Genomic DNA, 23,173 nt, shown 5'->3' on the forward strand with positions numbered 1-23,173 from the left:
TGAATAAAAAAGAAAGAAAGAAAACAGAATCTCTGTAAATGTAAGCAAAGGATTTTACTTGGGTCTCACCAGGGACCAGCCCCTGAGCTGGGTTTCATGTGATCTTCAGGAACATGATGGGACATAGGCAGAAAATCCAGCAAGTCTATGTTTGGGGTGTCAGAAGCTACACCAGGCCTGTATGCTTTGGAGATGGGCAGTGTCACCTAGAAGGACACAGATGCACAGAGAACAAAGTTGAGGGGCTGCGCCCTGGGTGTCAGGGAGACTGGGAGCAGGATCCAGAAAAATAAATGACTTTGAAACTCCTGAAGGTGAACCTCCATCAGGGTAAAGAAAGAGGCACAGATTGCTTTATCACTGATGGTCAGTGTTGAAACCTTGTAGGGCTACGGGGACTGGTGCCCGTGCTTTGCCTTTACGACATTATAATCAGGAGGGTATGTTATCCTTCGTGGTCGTTGATTTAGTCAGAGTGCCTTTAGACCCCTTTCCTGTCCCAAGTGTGAGCACCTGTGAGTTCCCCAAAGGGGCACATGAAGGGTGTGGGTGGAAGGCACCCTCAGTGCCCTGTGGGGAACACTGCCCAGGGCAGTCCTTCACCGGGCATCCTCAGTGCCCAGGTCAGTCCCTCACCGGGCATCCTCGGTGCCTGAACTGTGTCGCTGGGCCATTCCATTGGGACATTTAGGGAAGTGAAGGGGTGGGGGTGCGTGGCACGAGTGTCTTTATGGCTTGTTTTACTTCTGTATGAGTCATGACTTTATTTTTTACAAAGTGGAAATTCCCCAAACACAGGCTTTATTTAGGACCTAGATTCAGTATTCAGTACCATGTGGGTGTCAACTGCCAGCACACTGGAGAAGCCTGGCTCAGGCTGCTGACCTCTCGGTGACCTTGCTCTCAGGACCCTGTGCAGCCACAGAACTGAGCCCACAGGTCCTAACTCCAGGCCTTCAGAACGTGCAGGGCCCCTCTCCTCTATGTGGAACCTCTGTCATATCTAAGTTGTGGAAAGTCTGCAGAGCAGACCCTCAGCAAACCCTCTTTTTGGAAAAGGAAGTTTAAACACACGGTGCACTGTGAGCCAGAATGGAGGGAATGCATCCGGACTGCGGGCAGATGGCCTTCCACCTGCCTGACTCCACCAGCTGGTCCTGGGCCTTCAAACAGCAGGGCACCCACGGGCACAGAGGGACTGTCTCCTGGGCTGTGGGCTGTGCTGAGAATGTCCTGGAATACTAACGAAGCTCCAGAAAACGACCCTGTGGACAATAGCTCCAACCATGTGCTGCAAGGGGGGGGGGCCAGGACCCTGATGGGTACTTACAGAGGGGACCACGGAGGCTGGAGAGGGAAAGGAACTTGCCCCCTCAGCCACCCGTCTCTATCCCACCTTCAACCCTACCTTCACCCTCAACATTCATCTCCCTCCTCTACCTCCTGCCTCAACCCATCCATTTATCCTTCCCTCCAACACTCTACCCATATCCCCTCCCCCACCTCCATTTTCTGGCTGAGCCCCTTCAAGCCCTCTGCAGAGGCTCCCCCAAGCCTGGCTTGTCTTCTGTTCTCCACGAGCCTCCTCCACGACAAACACATTTCTCTGGCTGATTTAGCTGCCCCTCTCTCTACCCTGTAAGAACCCCATGGGGTGAGGGTGACCCTCGGGTCTTTCCTGGGAGGACCTCCACTCATTACTGAACAAGGCCAGTATCCAGGCCAGGACCTGATAAAAGAAGGATCCCTCCACCCAAGAAAGCACCCCTGCTCAAGGGTTCTCTGGAGGGAGTACAGGAAGAAGAGACCCAGGCACAGGCCAGTCCCTACGCCTATCTAACATATGTCTCCACTGCTGCTTAGCCAGTAGGGAGGTGGCCAGGGCTCACATTAATTTCCAATTTGAGCCTGGCTGAAGTGGCTCAGTGGTTGACCATCGACCCATGAACCCAGAGGTTCAATTCCCGGTCAGGGCACATGGCCAGGTTGTAGGCCAAATCCCCAGTGGGGGGCATGCAGGAGGAGATCGATTGATGTTCTCTCTCATCAATGTTTTTATCTCTCCCTCTCCCTCTCCCTTCCTCTCTCTCTCTCTAAAGATCAATAAAGAAAAAAAAATTAAAAAAAAAAAAAAAAAGGAAAGCATGACATATATATCTGTCTACAAGAGACCTACCTCAGAACAAGAGACTCACACAGGATGAAAATGAAGGGATGGAAAAATATTTTTCCAAGAAAATGGAAGAAAAAAATAAGTTGGTGTAGCAATAGTCATATCCGCTAAAATAGACTTCAAAATGAAGTCCATAACAAGAGACAAAGAAGGCCACTACATAATATTAAAAGGATTGATCCAATAAGATATAACCTTGGTAAACAGATATGCACCCAATACAGGAACATCAAAATATATTTTAAAACATCTGGAGGACCACAAGGAAGAAATCAACAGAAATGCAATCATAGTAGGAAACTTAGACACTCCACTGATATCACTAGATAGATCCTCCAGACCAGTAGTTCTCAACCTTCCTAATGCCGCGACCCTTTAATACAGTTCCTCATGTTGTATGTGGGCGTATCTGCATGTGGGTGGACCCGCTTGGAGATGGATAGAGAAGCGGTGTCTCGGTTCCTACGACCATCAGAAATATGTGTTTCTGTGAAAGGGTCGTTTGACCCCCAAAGGGGTCGCGACCCACAGGTTGAGAACTGCTGCTCCATATCAAAAAAAGAAAAAAACACAAGGAAACAGAAACCCTAAATGATGCACTAGATCAGATGGAAATAATTGATATTTACAGAGAATTACACCTGAAAACTGCAGGATATACATTCTTCTCAAGTGCACACAGGACATTCTCAAAGATAGACCACATGTTAGGACACAAACTAAGTCTCTACAAGTTCAAGAAGAGTGAAAGCATATCAAGCATCTTCTCAGATTACAATGGCATGAAATTAGAAATCAACTACAATAAAAACACTCAAAAACATTCAAACACATGGAGTCTAAATAACATGTTATTAAACAATGAATGGGTTACCAAGGAGATCAAGAAAGAAATAAAAAAACTTCCTGGAAATCAATAAAAATGAACACAAAACGACACAAAATCTATGGGTCGCAGCAAAAGCGGTCCTGAGAGGGGAGTTCATAGCATTACTGGCCTACCTCAAGAAAGAAGAAAAATTTCTAATAGACTATCTAACACTACAACTTAAAGAACTAGAAAGTGAACAAAAAGAAAATCCCAGAGTAAGTAGAAGGAGAAAAAGAATAAATGTCAGAGTGGAAATAAATGACATAGAGACCAAAAAAAAAAAAGATCAATGAAACCAAGAGCTGGTTTTTTGAAAAGATAAACAAGATTGATGGACCTTTAGCCAGACTCACCAAGAAACAAAGAGAGAGGACTCAAATAAATAAAATCAGAAACAAAAGAGAAGTTACAACTGATACCACAGAAATACAAAAGATTGTTAGAAAATACTATGACCAATTATATGCCAACAAACTGTACAATCTAGGTGAAATGGACAAATTCTTAGAATCATACAGTCTTCCAAAACTCAACTGACAAGATTCAGAAAACCTGAACAGACAAATAAGAACTAAGAAAATTGAAGATGTAATCAACAAACTCCCAGCAAACAATGCCCGGGTCCAGATGACTATACAGGGGAATTTAACCGAACATTGAAAGAACTATTGCCTATTCTTCTCAAACTATTTCAAAAAATTCAAGAGGAAGGAAGACTTCCAAGCTCTGTTTATGAGGCCAGCATAATCCTAATTCCAAAACCAGATAAAGACACTAAAAAGAAAAAAAAATTATAGGCCAAAATCCCTAATGAACATAAATGCCAAAATCATCTACAAAATGTTAGCAAATTTAATCCAGCGATATATTTTTTAAGATTGTTCACTACGACCAGGTAGGATTTATCCCAGGAATGCAAGTCTGCTACAATATTTTGCAAATCAATAAATGTGATATGCCACATAAACACAATGAAAGATAAAAATCATATGATCATATCAATAGATGCTGAAAAAGCATTTGACAAAATCCAGCACCCATTTGTAATAAAAATGCTCAGAAAAGCAGGAATAGAAGGATCATATCTCAACATAATAAACACCATATAATGAAAAACCTACAGCCAATAACATACTCAATGGGCAAAAACTAAAAGCATTTCCCTTAAGAACAGGAACAAGGCAGGAATGTCCACCTTTGCCATTATTATTCAACACAGTACTGGAAGTCTTAGCCACAGATTTCAGACAAGATGAAAAAATAAAAAGCACCCAAATTGGAAAGGAGGAAGTGAAACTGTCATTATTTGCAGATGACATGATATTATACATAGAAAATCCTAAAGACTCCATCAAAAAGTTACTAGATTTAAGAAATGAATTTGAGCCCTGGTTGGTTTGGCTCAGCAGTTAGAGTGTCAGCCTGCAGTCCAGAGAGACCCGGGTTCAGTTCTCGTTAAGGGCACATACCCTGGTTGCAATTTGTCCCGGCCCTGGTTGGGTCATGTGGGTGGCAACCACTCGATTGTGTCCCTTTCACCTTGATGTTTCCCTCTCTCTCTCTTCCTCTCTCTCCCTCCCACTCTGTCTGAACAAAAAATGAAAAAATGTCCTCGGGTGAGGATAATAAATAAATAAATAAGTAAATAAATAAATTTGAGAAAGTAGCAGGATTAAAAAAAATTAACATCCAGAAATCGATGGCATTCTTTTTTTTCTTTTTTCTCACCCGAGGACATTTTTCCATTTTTTGTTCAGGTAGAGTGGGAGGGAGAGAGAGGAACAGAGAGAGAGAGAAACATCGATGCTAAAGGAACACATCGAGTGGCTGCCACCCGCACAACAGACCAGGGCCGGGGACAAACTGCAACCGAGGTACGCGCCCTTAGCGGAACCGAACCCGGGTCTCTCTGGACCGCAGGCCAACGCTCTAACCGCTGAGCCAAACCGGCCAGGGCATCAATGGCATTCTTAAACACCATTATTGAACACTCAGAAAAGGAAACAAAAAAGTAATCCCATGTACCATTGCAACAACAAAAATATGATACTTAGGATTAAATTTAAACAAGGAAGTAAAAAACCTGTTCTCAGAAAATCACAGGACATTGAAAAAAAATAGAGGAAGATATAAAAAAGTGTAATTGTATACCATGTTCATGAATTGGAAGAATCAACATCATTAAACTATCCATACTACCTAAAGTAATCTATAGATTCAATGCAAGGTCTATTAAAGTACCAATGGCATATTTCACAGATCTAGAACAAATACTCCCAAAGTTTATATGGAACCAAAAAAGACCCCAAAGCACCTCAGCAATGTTGAAAAAGAAGAACAAAACTGGAGGGATCAAAATACCAGATATGAAGTTATACTACAAAGCCATCGTAATCAAAACAACCTGGTACTGCCGCAAGAACAGAGATCCCAGAAATCTGTGCATTATGTGCAATTAATATTTGACAAAGGTGGCAAGAGCATACAATGGAGAAAAAACAGTCTCTTCAATAAATGATGTTGGGCCATGGTCAGTTTGGCTCAGCAGTTAGAGCACTGGTCCACAGATCAGAGAGACCCGGGTTCAGTTTCCACTAAGGGCACGTACCTCAGTTGCAGTTTGCCCCACCCCAGTTAGGGTCGTGTGGATGGCAACCATTTGATGTGTCTCTCTCACATTAATGTTTCTCTCTCTCTATTCCTTCTTTCCCTCCTGCTCTATCTGAAGATGGATGCAAATACGTCCTTGGGTGAGGATAAAAAAATAAAATTAAAAAATAAATAAATAATGTTGGGAAAATTGGACAGGTACATGCAAAAAAAAAGAAAGAAAGAAACTTGACCACCAACTTACACCATACACAAGGATAAACTAAAAATGGACAAAAGACTTAAATGTAAGTCATGAAACCTCTAAAATCCTAGAAGAAAATGTAGACAGCAAAATCTCAGACATCACATGTAGCAGAATTTTTACCAATACATTGTCTAGGGCAAAAGAAACAAAGAAAAATTAATACATAAGATTACATCAAACTAAAAATCTTCTGCACAGCAAAAGATGGTTGGTCGTGTGGGTGGCTGCCACTTGATGTGTCCCTTTCACGTCGATGTTTCTCTCTCTCTCTCCCTCCCATTCTACCTGAACAAAAAATGGAAAAACGTCCTCGAGTGAGGATAAAAAAATAATAAATAAATAAATAAATAAATAAGGTGAAGGGAAATAGAAAAGTCACTCACACACAAGACCATCCATGTACATAAAGCTGCCAGAGGAGAGGGACAGGAAACCTGCTGGCTCACACAAACTGGCTAGGATACACAGAGCACAGGGAGAGGGTAAAGAGGCCAAATGCTCAGATTGGTGACAGGTTTAGCAAGCAAGGGAACTTACCTCTGAGTCTTGTCTCCTGGGCTACAGGACAAGTAGGTCTCCACACCCACTGAAAAAATAAATAAACAAAGTGTTTGTGCATGGAAATATTTCCCTTCCTCCTCTCCCAACTCTTTCCTAATTCCTTCCACCTCCTGTCTCCCAAACCTTACCTATCCCTGTGCCCAGGTGAAACTCTTCCCTCTAGGCCCTCCCCAGCTATGGTCCTCAGGTGCAGAGCTGTGAGGGGCCAGCAGAGGGCGCCGGGATGCCAGCCCCAGCCCTGGGCTGACAATAGGGTCTTGGAGGTTGACCTCCAAGTTCACCTGTGCTCAAGGGATTCTGGATACTTGACCCTTATCAGATATTAATTTGACATTTTTCTCCTCCAATTCTATTCTTCATATTGTTCTTTGAAGCACAGATTTTAAATTTGACAAATGTAGGGTTGGAGGTTTGGTGGATGAACAAAATGTAACCTTGAGATATGCATTCTTGCAGCCTGGCCAGCCAAGGACAAAAGCATGTGTGAGAAACACCAGCTTGGAAAGCCACCCACCAAGGGAGTGGATGTGTGGCCAGAACAGTGAGAAAGCTGGGTCCGCAGAGACACTATCTCTAGGACTTGAAGCACAGTGTAACCTAGGGAACCGCTAAGAGAATAAATTGGGCTGCATCCAAAAATCAAGAGCATTTGCTCCCTTGCAATGCTCCCCTCACTCCAAGCCTGTCTGCTTGTAGTTCATGGTGTTGTGACGACTGCTGGCAGCTGAGAGTCAGCTGTGGCCCCCAGCATGGGAAATGAATACACACATCGAAGTGACTTGAATACCAGCAACTTGACTCTACGGGACCAGCAACACCATGGTATGTGACAAGGAATTAGACAGGGAGTTAGGATCCAGATCAAAGTAAAAGTACACTCACTCGGGTTATCTCCAGTCAGCAGTGCCCGGTTTGGGACAGCTGCCCACATACCTAGTATCGTGAGGGGTTACCAGTAGGACAGCATGGGGTCGGGGCTTTCTAAAGCTCAGCGACTTTACCCGCAGATCTTAGGACAGCTGCTGAGAGCAGCTCAAAGCTCCGAATCTGGGGGATGTGCAAGAGCACTGCCCAGGGCTCCCTGAAAAGGGCATGTCAGATTCCGATGTGCGGTTCAAAGTGGGGAAACTTTTCGGGTGCACAAGAATTTGGGTGCAATCTCTTCACCTCCACACTTCTCTTATGGCGACTGGTATTTACAGCACCGCATCTGCTAACTAAGGACATCAGCCCTAGCAGCACCGGCTCTAATCTCCCAACTCCCACCACCCCCACCCCGGTCATCAAAGGAGGAAAATTCTCCTCCCCCTCCTCCACCTTTTGTGGAGGACCCCTCAGCGTCTGAGTGCCCAGCTAGGAAAGCTGGGAATTATGGGCAATGAGATAAATAAGTAAATAAATAAATAAATAAAATAAGGAGGAAAAAAGAGAGTAGTTTTGTCTTAAAGGAACACTGTCTGGTTGTGCCAGAATGTGAAAGGCCATAGTAAAAGATAAACCTGAGGGTGTGCAGTACGTTGGAGCAGGCTTGGGGGGAAGCAGACCTCATTTGCCTTAGTTAACAATGCCTGCAAACAATGGGTTTAAAGAGACAATGAAATATGTTGAAATTTTGACCATATGAGATCGATTTTAGTAGATTTATTCATAAGGGGGGAAAAGATGGATTCATCTTTTACCATAAAATGTCCCTGTTCAAATAAGCCCCTACTGGAGTTTTCGGCCCCTTGTGGGAGGGAAGGATGGGTTTAATGATTGGACGATCTGATCTAGATTAACACGGAAAGGACTTCAAGCGACGCCAGGGGTAACTGACTCAGATTATGAACAAGTGATTAAAATGTTACTTAAGCCCGGCCGGTGTGGCTCAGTGGTTGAGTGTCAACCCATGCACCAAGAGGTCACCGGTTCGATTCCTGGTCAAGGGCACATGCCTAGGTTGTGGACCCGATGCCCAGTAAGGGGGCATGCAAGGGGTGGTCTTCCTCTCTCTCTAAAAATCAATAGAAGAAAAAGATGTTTTAAATGTTGCTTAAGGTGGTGGGCTTTCATGGATTAACACTGGAACTGGACTAGCTCAACTCTTCTTGTTACCATACTGGGTCCCTGGACCCACCTCCACAGTAAGAGAGAACGCAGGGTTTGGGGCGCTGGTCAGTGTGATGTTTTCTGGATGGCTGCTATTAACACCAGGAAGCCCTTGCTCTCCATTATTATACAAGGGCAACTATTTTCAGGATTAGTGGATACAGGGGCAGACCTTTTTTATTATAACAGCAAGGGAGTGGCCTGAGAAATGGCCTATAATTGTCATAGGTCTTAAGAATTTTTTTTTTTTACACTATCTCTTTAGACCCTGCAGATTGAGAGAAATTCGCTTTTTCTTTTCCCTCCATTAACAGTGGTGAACCAATGCAACGGTTTCAATGGAAGGTACTACCCCAAGGAAGGATGAATAGTCAAACAATCTGTCAATACTATGTCCATCATGCTATTGATCCAGTAAAGAAACAATTTCCTGCCATTTATCTATACCGTTATATGGATGATATTTTGTTAGCTGCCTCTACCCCAAAAGAAGTGGATCAGGCCTATGTAATGCTTCAGTAGACTTTGAAAGAGGCAGGATTACAAATTGCTCCAGACAAGGTATAGCAATTAGAACCTTGGCAATACTTGGGGTGGATATTAGGGGCAAGAACTATTCACCCCCAGAAACTTACCATTCTAGTACAGGTAACAACTTTAAATAAATTACAAAAATTGCTGGGGGCCATCGATTGGCTTCAACCTACACTTGGTACCACTACTCAGCAGTTAACTCATTTATTTAACACTCTCAAGGGTGATCCAGCACTAGTTCACCTAGAACTCTATCTACAGAGGCACAGCAGGAACTTAGAAAAATTACCACTCAAACAGAAACTGGCAAGCTCATCATGGGTCATTAAAAGACCCTATTGGGTATTTGTATATCCAACTGCGCCATACCCTACAGCATTAATAGGACAATTAACACCTGATATAAAATATCTTGAATGAATCTTCTCCCAGCTACCTGTCTAAAACAATAACTTCATTTATTGAACAGTTAGAAAATCTAATAGCCAAAAGTAGAAAAAGAACACAGGAACTGACAGGGTATGACCCTCAGATTCTACATTTACCTCCTACTTGGGAACAATTTACCACTTTGATTTCCCAGGCAATACATTTTTCAAGTAGCTCTAGCATATTTCATTGGGGGAAATTAATTATTCTCTTCTGGCAAATAAATTCTTACAAAATATTCCTCAATTACACCTTGACGTGGTATGAAAAGCAGTAATACCCCATTACCTGGGGCTGGAACTGTATTCACTGATGGATCAGGTAGCTCTCACAAAGCAGGTGTAACCTGGCAAGAAAACGAGGAATGGAGGAATATTAGCAGCCTTGAGCCTGAATTACAGGCTGCAATATTAGCTCTTCAGCAATTTACAGAAGAGCCTTTAAATATAGTTAGTGATTTACAATGTAGTTACAGTGTTACAAAGAATAGAACAAGCCTTTGTTAAACATTTAGCTGATCAGCATCTATTAACCTTATTCTTGTCTCTCCAAACTTTGATAGACCAACAGAATCATTCTATTTTTATAACCTGCACATGATCTCATCCCACCCTCCCCGGAACTTTAACCCGAGGAAATCAGCAGGTGGATGCCATCGTAGCAGCAACTCTTGCATTTCAGCAAGCGCAGAATTCGCATGCCTTTTTTCACCAGAATGCTTGAGCACTCATGGAAACCTTTCATTTGACCATCTCGCAAGCTCAAGATATTATTGTTTTGTTTTGTTTTTTTATCCTCACCTGAGCACATTTTTCCATTTTTTGTTCAGGTAGAGTGGGAGGGAGAGAGAGGAACAGAGAGAGAGAGAAACATCGATGTGAAAGGGACACATCGAGTGGCTGCCACCCGCACAACCGACCAGGGCCGGAGACAAACTGCAACCAAGGTACATGCCCCTAGCGGGAACCGAACCCGGGTCTCTCAGGACCACAGGCTGACGCTCTAACCGCTGAGCCAAACCGGCCAGGGCAAGATATTATTGTTTAAAAATTTTTTTCTTTACTGATTTTAGAGAGAGAGGGAAAGGAGAGAGAGATAGAAACATGGATGAGAGAGAACATCGATTGGCCACCTCTTGCATGCCCCCCACTGGGGACGGGCCCACAACCTGGGCTTGTGCCCTGACCGGGAATCCAACCAGTGACTTCTTGGTGCAGGGTCGATGCTCAACCACTGAGCTACACTAGCTGGGCAAGCTTCAGATATTATTAAGGCTTGCCCAGATCGCCAACTTTCTGGAGGGACTCCAACATCAGCAGGAGTCAATCCTCAGGGTTTAACCCCTAATGCCTTGTGGCAAACAGATGTCACACATATTCCATCCTTTGGTTGGTTTCAGTGGGTACATGTTACTATAGATACCCATTCCAGTTTTCTACATGCAACCACTGCTACCGGGAAAAAAGCCAAAGACATTAAGCATCACTGGCTGTCCTGTTTTGCACATATGGGGGTGCCACTGGATATTAACATAGATAATGGGCCAGCCTACACATCTCAAAGCACTAAATTATTTCTCCAACAGTGGAGCATTGGGCATAAAACTGGCATCCCCTATAACCCTGCAGGGCAAGCTAATATTGAACGTGCTCATGCTACTTTAAAATTACCAATTAAAAAACAAAAATGAGGGAATATGGGTGAACCCCCTGTGAATCAACTCTCTCTGGCAAGCTATACCCTTAATTTTTTTAAATCAAGATCGCTTCGGTACCACGGCTGCAGAGTGACATTTTCAACAAAATTCTTCCACCACAGGGCCCAAGCCTGTGGTCCGGCACCGGGACCCACAGCAGAGGCCTGAGTGGCGAGGTCCTGCAGTTATTGGTGGGGGTGTGCTTGTGTTTGTCTCCTACAGGTCCCAAGTGGTTGGCAGCTCAGTGGACGAGACCTTACCATGAGTTGGAAGGACGTGCCCTTCAATCCGGTTCCTCAGACAGCGCAGCTGACCTTGGATGCTAATGTAACACCCGCTATTAGCTAAAGCATCAGCACATCCTCGTAGGAGGAGGACTCCCAGGGCTCTGGCGAATGGTGTCCTCTATGCAGAAGACCGAAAAGCGAGTGATGACGCTTCCGACCATCGCAGCTGTGGCGATTCCTCAGTTACAAAGAAATAATGAAGAGGGAAACATAAGGTTGGGGGTTTGGTGGATGAACAAAATGTAACCTTCAGATATGCATTCTTGCAGCCTGGCCAGCCAAGGACAGAAGCATGCGTGAGAGACACCAGCTTGGAAAGCCGCCCACCAAGGGAGGGGATGTGTAGCCAGAAGAGTAAGAAAGCTGGGGCCGCAGAGACTCTATCTCAAGGACGTGATTACCTAAAGCACAGTGTGACCAAGGACACCGCTTTGCAAACAAACCGGCTGCATGCAGAGATCGGGAGCATGTGCTCCCTTGCAATGCTCTCCTTCACGCCAAGCCCGTCTGCTTGTAGTTCATTGCTTTGGGATGACCCCTGGCAGGCCGAGTCGACAGACAGATCCCATTTATCTTTTTTTTTTTTGCTTGTGCTTTTGGTATCATATCTAAGAAACCTTAATCCAAGGTCAGAAAGATTTATACATGTTTTCTTCTAAGCGTTCCTTTATTTATTTATTTATTTATTTTCCTCACCCAAGGACGTTTTTCCATTTTTTGTTCAGATAGAGTGGGAGGGAGAGAGAGAGAGAGAAACATCAATGTGAAAGGGACACATCGAGTGGCTGCCACCCACACGACCAACCAGGGCCAGGGACAAACTGCAACCGAGGTATGTGTCCTTAGCGGGAACCGAACCTGGGTCTCTCTGGACCGCAGGCCGACGCTCTAACCGCTGAGCCAAACCGGCCAGGGCTAAGCATTCCTTTATTTAGATCTTGATCCATTTTGAGTTACTTTTGCATCTGATGCGATCCAAGTTTATTCTTCTGTGTGGACTTCCCATGGTCCCAGTAGCATTTGCTGAAAATCAGCTTACCAAAAGGTGTGGGATAATTTTTGGACTCCTGATTCTATTACATTTATCAGTTTCTAAAAATAACAACAATAACAAAAATTTTATTTTATTTTTTTTATCCTCACCCGAGGACATTTTTTCATTTTTTGTTCAGATAGAGTGGAAGGGAGAGAGAGGAAGAGAGAGAGAGAGAGAAACATCGATGTGAGAGAGACACATTGAGTGGCCGCCACCCACATGACCCCAACTAGGGCTGGGGACAAACTGCAACCAAGGTACGTGCCCTTAGCAGGAACTGAACCCGGGTCTCCCTGGACTGCAGGCCGATGCTCTAACCGCAGAGCCAAACCAGCCAGGGTCCAACTGGAATTTTAAAAATTGATAGATCAATTTGGGGACTCCGTCAGCACTTTGAAGAGCAAAAGCCACATGGAGAACGAGGAGAGATTTTGCAGAGTCTTGACCTTGGATGATAGTTCCAATTGGATGCTCTTTTCTCGAACAGCTCTGGCTCAAGTAAGAGGCCCTCCTACCACCAGGCACCTAAGGACAGAGGTGAGGTCCTGGCAGGAGTGTCCAAGGGATGGAGCTGTCCATTCATTAGTCAGAATCTGAACTGGGAGAGGTGCCCATCCCAAAAGCTATGTCGTTGAACATCCATGGCAACATTAATTCAGAAATTTTACCAACTGAAACATCTCACTTCCAGGAACAACAGAACGAGGCAGGCCTCAAAGACGATGGACAGGGACATTTAATGCTGTACCGGTATATTTGTAAAAGACCAGAAACAACCTAAATGCCCATGAATGGACAGGAAGTGTGATGTACTCATACCGTGGCACAGTGTGAGGCCATAAAAACATATGCTGATAAGAAGCCATGTGTAGCCCTGGCTAGTGTGGCTCAGCTGGTTGGAGCATCGCCCCATGCACTAAAGGGTAGAGAGTTCGATTCCCGATCAGGGCACCTGCCCAGTCGGGGCATGTTTCTCTCTCATGTCAATGTTTCTCTCTCTTCCTCTCCCTTCCCCATTCTAAGATGAATTAAAAATTTTTTTTGAAGAAACCATGTGTAGTCCAGCCTGTGTGGCTCAGTGGTTGAGCATCAACCCATGCACCAAGAGGTCGCCGGTTCAATTCCCAGTCAGGACACAGGTTGTGGGCCCGATCCCCAGTGGGGGGATGCAGGAGGTGGCCAATCGATGTTTCTCTCTCTCCCTGTCACTTTCTCTGTCTCTGAAATCAATAAAGAAAAAAAGTTTAAAAAAAAGAAACCATGTATATCATAAACTATCATTTCTTAAAATGAAAAGAAACATATCCTTGTATATCTCTGTGGGGTATTACTTTTCTCTGAATAATGTTTTTCATATTCAAATGTGTATACTTTTAATATTGTAAGTTTCTCTTATCTCTGACAGAAATGAGCACTTTGGATCAAGGCCTTACTCATCAAACTAGAAGCCATATCATATGTTCTCAATTTATAGTTACGTTGCATTTCTTGAAATGACAGTACGGTATCACAACCAAGAAGCTGGTATTGACACAGGACACCCATTACCTCTGGTCCCACTGGGTTCACATGTACTCACTCTGTGTGAGTTCCGTGTACCTTCATTACATGTGTGTTTATGTTACACGTCACAGCAGGGTTCACAACATTTCCATGACAAGGGTCCCTCGTGTTGCCTTTTCTACCCTCATGGACCCCTCCCCATCCCTAACCCCTGGAAACTGCTAATGTATTCTCCATCTCTTTAATGTTGTCATTTCAAGAATATTATATGCTCAACAATAAGAAAATAAATAACTTGATTAAAAATGGACAAAAGGCCTAAATGGACAGTTCACCAGAGAAGATACACAGATGGCAATTAAGCGTATGAAAAGGTGCTCTGCGCCATGTATCATCAGGGAATTGCAAATCTGAGCAACAAGGAGGTCCTACTACTCAGGTATCAGAATCGCCAAAATCCCAAGCACTGAATGCTGGCGAAGATGTGGAGCAAAAAACCTCTAATTGCTTGCCGGTGGGAATGCACAGTGGTAAAACCACTTTGGAAGACAGTTTGACGGTTTCTGACAAAACTAAAAATACTCTTACCATAGGATCCAGCCATAACACTTCTTGATATTTATCCAAATGAAGAGAAAACATATGTCTACCCAAGAGTGAGTGTTTGCAGCAGCTTCCTCCACCAGCACATGCCCTTGCAGCCAGCCTCCCTCTGGCTGTGGGCATTTCCCAGGCTCAAAGCACGACACCTTGGTGATTATGAAGATAGGTGCCAAAAACATGAGGCTATGCTTTCAGCTTTATCTATTTAAAAATGTGTGTGTGTGTGTGTGTGTATATACATATATGTATATGTATTGCATTTATCTTCAGATAGAGCAGGAGGGAGAGAAGGAGGAAGAGAGAGAGAAACGTCAATGTGATAGAGACACATCAAGTGGCTGCCATCTGCATGACCCCATCTGGGGTTGGGGACAAACTGCAACCAAGGTACATGCCCTTAGTAGGAACCAAACCTGGGACTCCCTGGTCCATGGGCTGACGCTCTAACTACTGAGCCAAACCAGCCAGGGCCATGTTTTGAGCTTCAACTAGAGGCCATTCCTCAGGGACTATCCAGGGGAATGCACACACAGTGGAGACTTGCAGAGCTGTGAGCACATGGATGGAACCTCTTACTGTAACAGTCGTAGCCACAGTGGGAAGAACACCGACATCCCAGCCTCAGCTGGGCACTGGAGTTAGGAGAACATCTGAACAGCCCCTCCATCGACTCCCTCTAGCATCCAGCAGATTGATGTCACTGACAGTGATGAGGAGGAAGAAGAAAAATCACTCAGGAATTTAGAATTTTAAAACAAGTATGTGCAGAAAATAAACATTTCTTAAAATATATTCTGGGTCCGTTGCTGTAAGAAGAAAGAGCCTGGCATGCTTGGCTGAGAGTTTTCGGCCAGATTTCAGGAGTCAAATCAAACGTAATTTACGCCTTCGAAAAGTTTTTCCCTGGCTGGTGTGGGTCAGTGGTTAGAGCGTTGGCACAAGTGCTGAAGGGTCTCGGGTTTGATTCTAGGTCAAGGGTATGTAGCTGGGTTGCAGGTTCCATCCCCGACCCCAGTTGGGGCATGGGCGGGAAGCAACCAATTGATGTGTTTTTCTCGCATAGATGTTTCTTTTTTTTCTTCAATCCTCACCGGAGGACATTTTTTCATTTTTTGTTCAGATAGAGTAGGAGGGAGACAGAAGAAGAGAGAGAAACATTGATGTGAAAAGGACACATCAAGTGGCTGCTACCCGCACAACCCAACCAGGGCCGGGGACAAACTGCAACCGAGGTACATGCCCGTAGTGGGAACCAAACCCGAGTCTCTCTGGACTGCAGGCTGACGCTCTAACCACTGACCCAAACCTGCCAGGGTGCATGGATGTTTCTTTCTCCTGCCCCCAACCCCTTCTCTAAAAGTTAATAGAAAATATATCCTTGGGTGAGGATTAACCATAATAAAAAAAGTTTTCATTAGTGAAACTGAAGTCCTGATGGTTCATCGTAGGAGTATTTAGTAGTTTATTTTTATGGCAGAAATCTGCATCAACATACATTATCACTTTATTTTGGAATGTGCAAAATACAATTTTTTGTTTGATCTTTATATAGTTCTTATGGATGTCAACTTCCATGTAACATTTTGAAAATATTTTGATAACTTTTAGGACTCAGTTACTAAATTTAATTTATATTGATAACCAATTATAAGTTGCAAATGTGTTTTAATGTCACCTGGGTAATTTCTTCAGCTAAATTAGTCATTTCTGTTTCTAAATATTTTCATCATCTTTTTCGGATATCTTTTTCCATTTGGTATTCATTGTTCTCCTTTAGTTATAATTAAACAAACACAGCTAAAATTGTTTTTTAAAAGAATATTGTATTAATTAAATCATGTATTATGTAACCTTTTGGGATTGGATTTTTTTTGAAGAGTTTATGAATTTTTAGAGAGACAGTAAGGGAGAAGAGAGAAACGCTGATGTGAAAGCCCAACACTGATGAGTTACCTCCCGCAGGGGTCAAGCCCGCAACCCGCCTGGGGATCAAACAAGCAACCTTCAGGTGCAGGAGATGATACTCAACCAACTGAGCTACACTGGCCAGGGTTGGGGCTGGATTTTTTATTCAGCATAATTCTCTGGAGATTTATCCAGCTTGTTGTGTGTTTCCAGAATTTATTACTTTTATTGCTCAATACTACTTACATGGTGGTGGTTGTTTTCATCCTCACCTGAGGATATTCCTCCACTTATCTTCAGAGTGGGAGAGAGGGAGAGACAAACATCGATGTGAGAAAGAGACATCGACTGGTTGTCTCCTGCATGACCCTGACCAGGGCTGGGGACTGAACTGCAACCAAAGTACATGCCCTTGACCGGAATCGAACCCATGACTCTTGGGTCTGTGGGCCAATGCTCAAACTGCTGAGCCAAACTGGCCATGGCCAGTTGTTTTTTTTAAGCATCAACCTGATAAAATATAATTTGGGTTGTTTCCAGCTTGGGGATTTTTATGATTAAAGCTACTATGAATCTTTGTGTACACATTTTTATGTGAACAGAAGTTCTCATTTCTCTGAGGTAAATGCCCAGGAATGAAACTGCGGAGTCCTATGGTAACAGCATGTTTGGTTTCATAAGAAAAATCAGTTTCCCAGAGTGGCTGCACCATTTCACCGTTCCCAAAGCAGCGTGTGACTGATCCTGTGTCTCTGCACCTTTGCCAGCATTTGTTGCTGTCACTGTTTTTTCCTATTATTTAGCCCTTCTGATAGGTATACAGTTGTATATTCTTCTTTTAAGCTGAAATTTGAAACATGCCTATATTACCTGAAACAATCACAGTATTTTAAAAAATAAGGCCATGTAAGCAGGCACATGAGAGCAACTGATAGTGGGATACCAATAGATTCATTTAAAATAAGTGGATCAAACCCTGACTGGTTTGGCTCAGCAGCTAGAGCGTCAACCCACAGACCAATGGAGTCATGGGTTCGATTCTGGTCAAGGGCATGTACCTTGGTTGCGGTTTCCCTGGTCAGGGTCGTGTGGGAGACAACCAGTCAATGTGTCTCATATCAATGTTTCTCTGTCCCTCCCTCCCACTCTATCTGAAGATAAACAGAAAAATATCCTCAGGTGAGAATTAAAAATAAATAAATAAGCTGGTCAAGCCTGGCCAGTGTGGCTCAGTGGTTGAGCGTCGACCCATGCACCAAGAGGTCACCAGTTTAATTCCGGGTCAGGACACATGCCCAGACTATGGGCCCGATCCCCAGTGGGGGGCATGCAGGAGATGGCCAATTGATGTTCTCTCTCATCGATCTTTCTCTCTCTCCCTTTCCCTTCCTCTCTACAATCAATAAAGAAAATAAATAAATAAAATAAAAAAACCTTACATGTGAAGGTTCATTGTGGGCTCTCTATTCTATTTCATTGGTCTATATGTCTGTTTGTGCCAGCATCATACTATTTTGCTTACAGTAGCTTTGTAGTAAGTTTTGAAATAGGGAAATGTGAGTCTTCCAAATTTCTTTTTTCAATATTGCTTTGACTATTCGGTCTCCCTTAAAATCCCATGAGTTTCAGCACAGGTTTTTTATATTTATGCCCTAATGTTGTTTGGATTTTAAGAGGGATTGCATTGAATCTGTAGAATTCTTTGAGTAGGATTGTCATCTACCAATATTGTCTTCCAGTCCATGAACATAAAAAGTCTGAGCCAGCGGGAGATCACATCCACAGCACAAGGCCAGTGTAGAGCAAAATGGCTTTATTGCATCTGTCTGGGTGCAGGCGGGCTGAGCTGAGAAGGGGTCAGCCTCCAATTAGGGTTGGGGTGTAGGTTATATACCCTAACTTTAGCTTCCAGGAGTTCCTGCTGACGTACTCTGCACAGCCCATTGTCCACTTTGCAGTTGGACTGGTCTGGTATCTCATCCGGCATCTGCTGGGCAACACAAATTCCAGTTTCTGCCTTTTACAAACTTTTACCTTTACCCTTTAAAACATTATGAACCCTTTCAGAACACAGAATGTCTTTCCATATTTGTCTTCTTTAATTTCTTTTAGCATTGTTTTGCCGTTTTTGGTCTACAGGGTTTGCCTCTTTGGTTAAATTAATTCCTAAATATTTGTATGTTATCTAAATGGAACTGTTTTCTTAATTTTCTCTATAGAATGTTCATTGTTAACCCTGGCCAGTTTGGCTCAGCGGTTAGAGCGTCGGCCTGAGGTCCAGAGAGGCCCGGGTTTGGTTCCCACTAAAGGTGTGTACCTCGGATGCAGTTTGTCCCTGGCCCTGGTTGGTCGTGTGGGTGGCAGCCACTCGGTGTGTCCCTTTCACGTTGATGTTTCTCTCTCTCTTCCTCTTTCTCCCTCCCACTCTATCTGAACAAAAAATGGAAAAATGTCCTCGGGTGAGGATAAAAAAAAAAGTTCATTGTTATAGAAACGCCACTGATTCTTGTCTGTTAATTAGCTCTCACAGGTTTTGTGTGGGAAGTCGGTGTGAAATCTTTAGCATTTTCTACATAGATGTGTCATCTATGGACAAAGATAATTTTACTTTTCAATTTGGATGCCTTTTATTTATTTTTGCCTAATTGCTCTGGCTAGGACTTCCAGTACCATGTTGAATACAAGGGGCAAGATGGGCATTCTTGTCTTGCTTCTGATCTTTTTTTATTTTTTTTATTCCTCACCTGAGGATATTCTTCCATTTATCATTAGACAGAGTGGGAGGGAGAGAGAGACACAGAAACATCGATGTGATAGAGCCACATTGACTGGTTGCCTCCCACTCGACCCGACCTGGGCTGGGGACAAACTGCAACTGAGGGATTTGCTCTTGACCGGAATCGAACCGTGACTCATTGGTCTGCAGACTGATGCTCTAATTGCTGAGCCAAACTGGCCAGGGCTTGCTTCTGATCTTAAGGGTATAGCTTTCAGCCTTTCACCATTGAGGATGGTATTTACTGGCTTTTATCATGTTGTGGAAGTTTCCTTCCATTTCTAGTTTGTTGACTGGTTTTATCCTAAAACGGTGTTAGGCCTCGTCAAATGTTTTTCTGCATCAATTGAGATGGTCATGTGGATATTTCCCCCCCTTCGTTCTGTTAATGTGGCATATTACATTGGTCAATTTTCATATGATGAACCATCTTTACATTCTGGGAATAAGTCCCATTTTGTCATGGGGTGTGACCATTTCAATACACAACAGAATTTGGTTGGCTAGTATTTTGTTGAGGATTTTTGTAGCAATATTCACAAGGGATAAATGGTCTGTAAGGATGCTTTTAAAGGCATATGAAAATTGCTCAACACCCCTGGTTGATGATGGGGCTACACGGAACTGAACATGACAGTATGCTGAGGAAGGAAGGAACAGGAAGAGCACCTGTACTTGCAGCTCTGGAACCCGGCCTTGCACACTTCCTGCAGAGCTGGAGAAGTGGGATCACTCTGGTTTAAATGGTGTGGGAGCGTGGGAGATTGTTTCTCCTTGAATATTTTAAATCAACTTTAGGTGTGGTTATATAAGAAAATCTGTAGTTTTTTATATAAACACATCCGGAAGTACTGATAGGTGGAGGACATGATGTTTGGTGTGTTTTAAAATACTCCAGATGAAGTGGAGATGGGGACAGTGAAGTAAGCAGACGGGGTCGATTGTAGTTGAAGCTGCATGGATACACACACTGTTACGTTATGCTCTTGACTTTAGCGTCTATTTTGAAAAAAAATTTTTTTAATATTTTAAAAAATTTTAGTGTTATAATTGCATTGTCTTCATTAAGCATGAGAAAACAAAATAAAAAAATCATTTACCTGTCTGTTCAGAAGTGTGGCAGGCTGCCATCAGCACCGGTCGACTGCTGGGTGGCTGCCCTGCTAGCGACACGGATTCTGATCTCATGCTTTAGCCTGCTTACTTTATTTTAATATTTTTTATTTATTGATTTTAGAGAGGAAGGGAGAGGGAGGGAGGGAGGGGGAGGGGGAGGGAGAAAGGGAGGGAGGGAGGGAGGGAGGGAGGGAGAGAGAGAGAATGAATCATTAATTAGAGGTGCATGGGTTGGCATTCAACCACTGAGACACACTAGCCTGGCAAGGTTTCTTATTTTTGACAAGGGTTCCAAGAGTAGTCAATGGGGGAAGGACTTTTCAACAAAGGCACTGGGAAAACTGGATATCCAACGCATACAAAAGAGTGAAGTTGGACCCTTACCTCACTCCATATACAAAAACTAGCTCAAAATGGTTCAAAGACCTAAACGTATACATTTCTCAGAAGAAAACCCAGGGGGAAATTTTCATGACATTGGATTGGGCAATTTCTTGGATAATGACACTAAAAGCACAGGCAATAAACCAAAGAAATAAGACAAAATGGACTTCATCCAAGTTAAAAATTATGTGCATCGAAAGGAACTTTCAAAAAGTGAAGAGAGACTCCTGACTTCCGGTCAAGATGGCAACGTAGGTAAACACGGTATCGCGTCCTCCCACAACCACATCAAAGTTACAACTATACTACAGAACAACCATCATTCAAAACCGCCTGAAATCAAGCTGAATGGAAGTCCTACAACTACGGAATTAAAGCAGCAGCCACATCCAGACTGGTAGGAGGGGCGGAGGGGTGGTGGCCGCAGCAGCAGAGGCCGCTGCTGCAGCGGCGAGAAGGGCTGGTCCCACACCCAAGTGTGGCGGATAAAAATCAGGAGGCTCCCGCGGCTGGGAAGGTCCTTCCTGAGGACTGAGGGGTCCCCGTCCCACACCAGGTGCCCCGCTCAGGGTTCCAGTGCCAGGAAGAGAATCCCCATAACTTCTGGCTGGAAAAACCAGCGGGAACTGAGGCTCATGAAAGCTGACACGGCTGGAGCCCCAGGCAGCTCCTTAAAGGGCCCGCGCACGAACTTATCGGACTCACTCCCTCTAAGCTTGGAGGGGAGGCAGCTCGAGGGATGCCAGAGACATACAGGGAAGAACTGAGCTGTTTGGCATTGGAGCGAGGGCTGGAGAGGGGGCTTTCTCGGGGACAAACGTGCTGTCAGAGGCCTTTGTTCCTTTGGTGAGCCCTTCCCTGGGGCGGCAGACAGTCGCCATATCTGGGACTCCAGCAACCTGGCTCACACTGGTAGCCCCGCCCTGCTGACTCCCTGAGGCCCCGCCCCACCCCGCCCCGCCCCACCCCACCCAACTTTCAAGCCCACCCAAGCTGTTGCCACTTGCTTAACCATAGGATTGGCCGGTCTTGGATCCTGCTTCAGGTTTTTCCTAAATTCTTTCAAACGAGCATTATCTGGTCTCAGCGAGCCCCATACCTCTCATTAAGTAATACTGTACACTGAAACAAACACAGGGAGGCAGCCAAAATGAGGAGACAAAGAAACAAGTCCCAAATGAAAGAACAGAACAAAACCCCAAGAAAAGAACTAAGCGAAATGGAGATAAGCAACCTAACAGATACCGAGTTCAAAATACTGCTTATAAGGATGCTCAATGAACTTAGTGAGAACCTCAGTGAACTTAGGGAGGGCCTCAAGAGCATAAAAAAGGACCAGTTAGAAATCATGGATACACAGTTAGAATTGAAGGAGGCATTAACTGAAATAAAGAATAATTTAAACAGCTTCGATAATAGAGTACATAAATCCAAGGAGCAAACCATCGATTTGGAATATAAGGAAGCAAAAAATCCCCAATCAGAACAGCCAAAAGAAAAAAGAATCCAAAGAAATGAGGATAGTGTAAGGAGCCTCTGGGACAACTTCAAGCATGCCAACATTCGCATCTTGGGGGTGCCAGAAGGAGAAGAGCGAGAACAAGAAATCGAAAACCTGTTTGAAACAATAATGGCAGAAAACTTTCCTAACTTGGTGAAGGAAACAGACATACAAGTCCAGGAAGCACAGAGAGTCCCAAACAAGATGAACCCCAAGAGGCCCACACCAAGACACATCATCATCAAAATGCAAAAGGTTCAAGACAAAGAGAGAATCTTAAAAGCAGCAAGAGAAAGGCAGCTAGTTACTTACAAGGGAGTTCCCATTAGGCTGTCAGATATTTCTCAAAAGAAACTTTGCAGGCCAGAAGGGAGTGGCAAGAAATATTCAGAGTGATGAAAAGCAAGAACCTACAACCAAAATTACTCTATCCTGCAAAGCTGTCATTTAGAATCGATGGACATATAAAAACTTTCCCAGACAAGAAAAAGTTAAAAGAGTTCATCACTACCAAACCGTTATTATATGAAATGATGAAGGGTCTTTTTGAAGAAAAAGATAAAATGTATGAACAAACAAAATGGCAATGAATACATATCTATTAACAATGGAATCTACAAACAAAATGAACAGGTAGAACAGAAACATCCTCATAGATACAGAGAACATTTTGTTGGTTGCCAGTTGGGAGGGGGTTTGGGGGAATGGGTGAAAAAGGTGAAGGGATTAAGCAGCACAAATTCATTGCTAGACTGACAAACCTCAAAGGGAAAGGGGTTGGGGGGGGAGGGAAATAAACCAAAGAACTTATATGCATAACCAATGGACACAGACAATAGCGTGGGAAAAGGTG

General features: G+C 43.8%; 1 long non-coding RNA gene across 2 annotated transcripts; it reads right to left on the minus strand.

The window, feature by feature from the left end:
* Positions 1 to 133: 133 nt before the first annotated feature.
* LOC118641354 lies at positions 134 to 20,524 on the minus strand. 2 transcript variants are annotated; one of them, XR_004961591.1, is made up of 5 exons: positions 20,420 to 20,524; positions 15,215 to 15,338; positions 11,470 to 11,674; positions 6,439 to 6,487; positions 134 to 206 (listed from the first exon to the last, which is right to left on the minus strand). It is a non-coding gene; the product is annotated as an uncharacterized LOC118641354 (long non-coding RNA). The 2 variants fall into 2 exon arrangements; XR_004961590.1 differs by lacking the exons at positions 134 to 206; positions 6,439 to 6,487 and adding exons at positions 8,252 to 8,455; positions 9,802 to 9,859.
* Between the last annotated feature and the right edge of the window lie 2,649 nt (positions 20,525 to 23,173).

Source organism: Molossus molossus, unplaced genomic scaffold (assembly GCF_014108415.1).
Source record: "Molossus molossus isolate mMolMol1 unplaced genomic scaffold, mMolMol1.p scaffold_m16_p_29, whole genome shotgun sequence".
Taxonomy (NCBI): Eukaryota; Metazoa; Chordata; class Mammalia; order Chiroptera; family Molossidae; genus Molossus; species Molossus molossus.